Source organism: Eleutherodactylus coqui, chromosome 4 (genome assembly GCF_035609145.1).
Source record: "Eleutherodactylus coqui strain aEleCoq1 chromosome 4, aEleCoq1.hap1, whole genome shotgun sequence".
NCBI lineage: Eukaryota > Metazoa > Chordata > Amphibia > Anura > Eleutherodactylidae > Eleutherodactylus > Eleutherodactylus coqui.
This window is the reverse complement of record NC_089840.1, coordinates 199,730,983-199,736,642: the sequence shown is the minus strand read 5'-3', so window position 1 is coordinate 199,736,642 and position 5,660 is coordinate 199,730,983. Positions and strand designations below refer to the sequence as shown.

The following is a 5,660-nucleotide window of genomic DNA, read 5'->3' as shown; positions in this document are numbered from 1 at the left end:
AAGGAAAATCACCAACAATTCTTAAAAAATATGTTTAAGGGCTCCTGTACGTAGACGGCGGTAGCTGCAGTGACTCCTATGGGAGCCAATGACAGCTGCAGGTGAAGAGAGGTGGGAGGGAGTTTAGCAATGTGACTGCTAAACTCCGCCCCTCTTCTGTTCTCCTCTCTGCCCCTTGCCACTGTTTGCAATAGGATGGGCGGGACGAGGGTGGAGCTAAACCCTTTCACCCCAGTGCAAACAGTGGAGAGGGGAGGGAGCTCAGCACACCAGCTCCCGCCTCGTCCCACCTTCTCCCATTGCAGAGAGCTGGCGAGGGGGAGGAAAGGGGAAGACAGCCTGACAGCGTATACACCAACCCGTGCATCACACAGTGGCATATATTGGCCGGCCGATATAAGCTTATGTGATAAGACCTAAAAATGAAGATCTGCATTCTTGTCAGGAACAGCCCCTCATATGAGTATTCCTGACATTGCAACTTGCTATCAGCCAGAGTCCAGTGTGCAGATTGCAGCACGAATAAGAAAATCAGGATTACTTATTGGTTGTGCCTCGTATACCTATGATAACACTACCGAGGCACATTTCTAGGACGTGTTGCCAGGGATTCTATATTTATATGGAGTCTATAACTTCAAAGGGGTTATCTGACACTTCAAAACTGATGGTTCATCCATAGAATAATCCACTAATATTAGACCGCTGAGGGTCTGACTCTCAAACCTATGTGGATCATTTGCTTGAAGAGTCTCCTTCACTATTTACTAGCCACAGCTCCATACTTTTCGTAGTGCTTATGCCTGGTATTACAGTTCCATCCCATTCACTTGGGAAGGATGAAGCTGCTGTGAGTTGTAATACTAGACAAGGCCACTACTGACAGTACGGTGCTGTGCCTGGTAAATAATGAAGGTGGTACAACTGCTTGATGGAGTGCCAAGAGTCAGTCCCCCACCAATCTAAAATTGATGGCCTATCCTAAGGGTAGACAATTAAATTTTAAGTCCTGCAGAATGTCTTTAGCCTACACAAGGTAGATTTCTATTTAAATAAATAAGATATTACTTAAAGGGCTCTCAGTCCGTGTTTGATTTTATACTCACTTCAAGATTTTTGCACTGAATGTCCCCATCTTATGCGGATTGCCAAATCGGTGAGCCCTGTGGTAACGTGAGAACCAGCCATTGATTTCACTGTGCAAAAAAGATAAAACATCACTGAAGAATACAAAAACGGATTATACAATATACACTCTTTTGCCATTTTATTAGAGACCCCCATCTAGTATCATGTTGAGCCTACTTTGGCCTTCAGAACCGTAGCAATTTGCCATGACGTAGATTCCACTAGGTGAGGAAATCATTCTGCAGGAATATCGGCCCCTGCGGACAGGAAGCTTCTTGTAGTTGCTGCAGATTAGCTGGAGGTGCTGACATGTTCTGATCAGCTGTCAGGAAGGGGTTATCGATTCATGCTTCTTGCGCCAAATTCTGACCTCCCATCAGCACGGGGCAACAGAATTCTGGATTCATCTGACCAGGTGATGGTTTTCCGCTGCTCAGTGATACAAGTTTTGTGCTCTTTTGCCCCCCCCGGCGTCTTCTCTCTTACACAGCAATGTCACTGGAACTCGTCCCCAGCTGTTTTAGCCCATTCGTGCTAAAGAATGAGAAGCTGTGCATTTGGACACATTAGTTGTAGTACCCGCATTGTATGTGGCAGCAATTTGTGTGACTGGGTAGCGGCTGTCATTAGAATGATTTTTCACATCCTCCTCTGACCCCTTTCCTCATGGAGTTTTTCCATCCACAGGATCCTGTTTCGCTGGTTGTGATTCCTTGATCACATTATTCTCTGTATACTCTCCACATTGCCATACAAGAAAACTCTAAGCGTCTGGGAGTGACATCCTGGCTCCTGTAGTCAAACAGTGATGACTGGGCCTCGTTAGAAGTCGCTCAGATCGCTGGATTTTCCCATCTAATGTGGATTCACACTGAAACTGATCCACGGAAAACTTGTCACCTGATTTTATGCTGCACTCCGGGGTCACGGGGAGAATTTCCATATAGGAGAGCTCCAATCGTGAAAGGGCTGGCATCATTAATAAAGGGGCCATTCAGAGTAATATATATATAATATATATATATATATGACGATTTGATGAAAGTATATATAATCATGGAGCCCTGCAGCAAAACTTTGGTTGGGGTCAAGGTTACTAAGACCAGCGTGTTCATGAAATAAATCAGGATTATGTTCCTCACTCTCCCCAATTATTTTCTCTCCTTCCATCATACATTGGGATCACTACCTGCTGTTCCCCCTTAACCGCTGGGCCCGTAGGAGCTGCTATACCTTTTTTCCATACACATAACACATTTCCAAGCTTCAGCATAATGTAGTCATAACATTTGTTGCATAGAGTATTAAAGGACACATGTTCTGGACAATGGGGTCAGTTCACTATGCCCATGGTTGGTACCCAAGAGGTACAGTGCATGATCATAACTTTAATGGTATTTTAATGTAGTTTACTTGAGTAAAAGGTAGGACTTGGCGATTAATTGAATTATTTAGATTACTTCGTCCCTTGGTAACCCCGTGATTCTGTTTTCACACTAAATTGTAAAAAAAAAAACAATAAAAAGCAATCAAAAAGTCCCTACATGGTACCACTGAAATCTACAACTCATCTCTCAGTCTTAGTATTTAGCAAAAAAAAAAGAAAATTGAGATTGAAATTGAAAATTGTCCATAAGTTAACAAAAATTGATTTTAATTTTTGGAAAAAATCAGCCCTAGTAGAAGGTTTTTAATTTTTAGCATTGAGAAACTCTGCCCTGTACCATGGAGAATGTGGAGCTGGTGCCCAGCACCACCGTATGGACCATGTGATGTACCCTGTCCCTGGGTACTATACTAGTCATATAGCTCACATCCACTGCTGTGCAGTCATAGTTTGGCCATTCCCTTCTTACCTGTCTCCCTCTGTGATTTCATGAACCTTCCCCTTCAGTTCGCTGTGGACTTTCTTCACCATCTTATAAATTTCAGATCCAGGAAATCCTCCGGTCCCGTCACTAAGAGGAAGAAATCACCAAAGAATTATATTTCTACTGTAAACTTCATTGTCGTTCATTAAAAGGGTTTCCAGAGTTTTTCTAGAAACAGCGCCACTCTGGTTCATGGGCTATGTATGGTATTGCAGCCTCATTGAAAACCTGCTATTGCGTTTGAGCTCCATATACTGTGTCATGGGGCTGAAAGGTGATGGAACAGAGAGTCCTGGGAGCTGTGTTCCATACTTACTGGGTGCTCCATTGCAGAGCTGTATCTCCACAAAGATTACAGGTGCCAACAGCTTGACTCTTTCTGCACAAGCATCTTGCATAGAGATGAATGGGAGATGCGCACGCAGAAAGTGAATATGAGACACTGCTCCAAGGACTGCCCATTCCATCACCTTGGAGCCCCATAACATAGTTTATGGGGGTCAAACATAATGACAAGTTCCCTTTAATGGGATTATCCGTGATGTAAATATTGATGGCCTGTCCTTAGGATGAGTCATCAATACCAGATTGGTGGGGTCTTACTCCTGGGATCCCTATCAATCAGCTTTTTAACCCCAGACAAGTGCTGTGATGACACGTTTATTGGTTACGTGACCTATCTGCAGCTCAGTCCCAATCCACTGAATGGGATTAAGTTGCAAATACCTGACACCAATGCTATGTAACCTACAGCTCTGTGCCTGGTATACACTGATAGAAGTCTAAAAAAGGAAGGACTCTGGCACAACCTGGTGGCAGGTGTCAAATTAGATGAGAGGTGGAGCCAAAGATAACTAAAGATGCTTTATTATATAACCAGCAGGTTACATGTTTCACGGTATAACCTCTTCTTCAGAAAGCTGAGTGAACACTAAAAACAGTACAAACAAGGTGCAAGGAAAAAGCAAAGTATGGAAAGAGTAAAGAAAAGCATTAAAAATTAAAACTTAGCAGCACCCCCGCCCCGCCTCCTCTCATTGCAAATAGTGCCGAGGGGCGGAGAGGGGGCAGGAGCTCAGTGCACTGCTCCTGGCTCTTCCAGCCTCCTCCCCCTGCAGAGAGGGACGCCATATATCGGCCAGCGTGAATACCCGGCTGATATACGGTCGTCTGAGTAAGCCCTAAGGGTGAATGCACATGGGCGGACTTGAATTGCAGAATCCGGAGAGAACGACCGCCTCCGGATTCCGCAGCAAATACCGACCATATAGTGCAATGCAAAAGTGATTTTTCATGCACATGAGCGAAAACCAATTGCAATTTCCGCTCATGAATAAATAAAAAACAAATCGCAGCATGCTCTGTTTTCCTGTGGATTACCCACGGATGGCTTCCATTGAAGTCAATGGAAGCCGTCTGACCCACAGCCCATTGCAATTCACATTGGGGGCCGCGGATTCCGCGGGAAAAGCAAGAATTAAAAAAAAATCTGTACTGCGCATGTCCGACGGCGAGCCGTGCAGCCATCCGCAGTACAGAAAGAAGAAAACGAAAGCAGGTACGCACGGACGCTGCTGCTGCCAGGGCCGGATTCCACATGCAGAATCCGACCCGCCGTTGTGCAGACGGCCTAAATGAAAGTAAATAAAGTGGACAGGAGAGAACTTGAAATTCTGGTCCAACCTTTTTAACCCACTCAGTAAAGGCTATGGGTTGTAGTTACCAAGTGTTTTTCTCCGGATTGATGCTGCTGAATCCTAGTATGTGACTGATGTCCTTCTTGGCATCTTCGTTGAGTTCTCCTGTGTGGGAGAAGACAGGTGACAATGCTGCAGATAAGGTGACACATCTCAGTGACTTAAGTGAACGCACTTACCGTACTTGAGAGTCTTTAGACACACCGCCAGGGAGGGGATGCCTACAGGGAGCAGCTCACAGAGCACTGAGTAATGATCATACCTGCAGGGACAGACAATGGGCAATCAGTGACATGAGCACTATAGGTCTGTAGGTAAAACACCTTCATCTCAGCCATAATGTCATCAATCCAATACAGCGAATCAAACCATTATACTCCTCAATGCAGGTAGTGAATGCACAGACCACTGAGCAGTAGAGTAATCCCAGGACAGCATTTACATTGACTGACGTACCCCAGAATGGCAGAGGAGGTACATGCCGTAGATGTGGATGCATTTACAGTATAGGGTCTCTTACAGCAACTGTAAGTAGCCCGAAGCTCTGCAGCCGTTCTGAAGCTTTAAGACAATGTGATGCCACTCTCGCTTATTATACAACTAGCTGATATACCCGGCTTCGCCCGAGTTAATTTGGTACTGGTGTTTATCTGGTGTTCACACGGAAAATCTTATGAAGTCGTGGTTACTTTAGAGATACCGAGGAAAAAAATATGTTCACCATTTTGCATGGTTCTTTGCGTTACCCAGGAAACACCACGTGGAGGTAACCATGTAACGTTTCATTTATATAAAATGACATCGGGAAGTAAGAGAATTAGATTCCGTACATAAAATTTGGATGCTAATTCTTTTGTGCTTAGAATTGAATAATCGAGTTGGGACCCATTAGCTTTTCCTATTTTGGACATAATTAGTGCTTGTGCCAAATTTCATGTTTCTACGACATCGGGAAGTTGAAGAA

General features: G+C 44.4%; 1 long non-coding RNA gene across 1 annotated transcript; it reads right to left on the bottom strand.

Moving 5' to 3' along the window:
• Window positions 1–1,125: 1,125 nt before the first annotated feature.
• Window positions 1,126–4,918, bottom strand: LOC136624834 (uncharacterized). The gene is made up of 4 exons (XR_010792455.1): window positions 4,876–4,918; window positions 4,723–4,801; window positions 2,985–3,086; window positions 1,126–1,196 (listed from the first exon to the last, which is right to left on the bottom strand). It is a non-coding gene; the product is annotated as an uncharacterized lncRNA (long non-coding RNA).
• Between the last annotated feature and the right edge of the window lie 742 nt (window positions 4,919–5,660).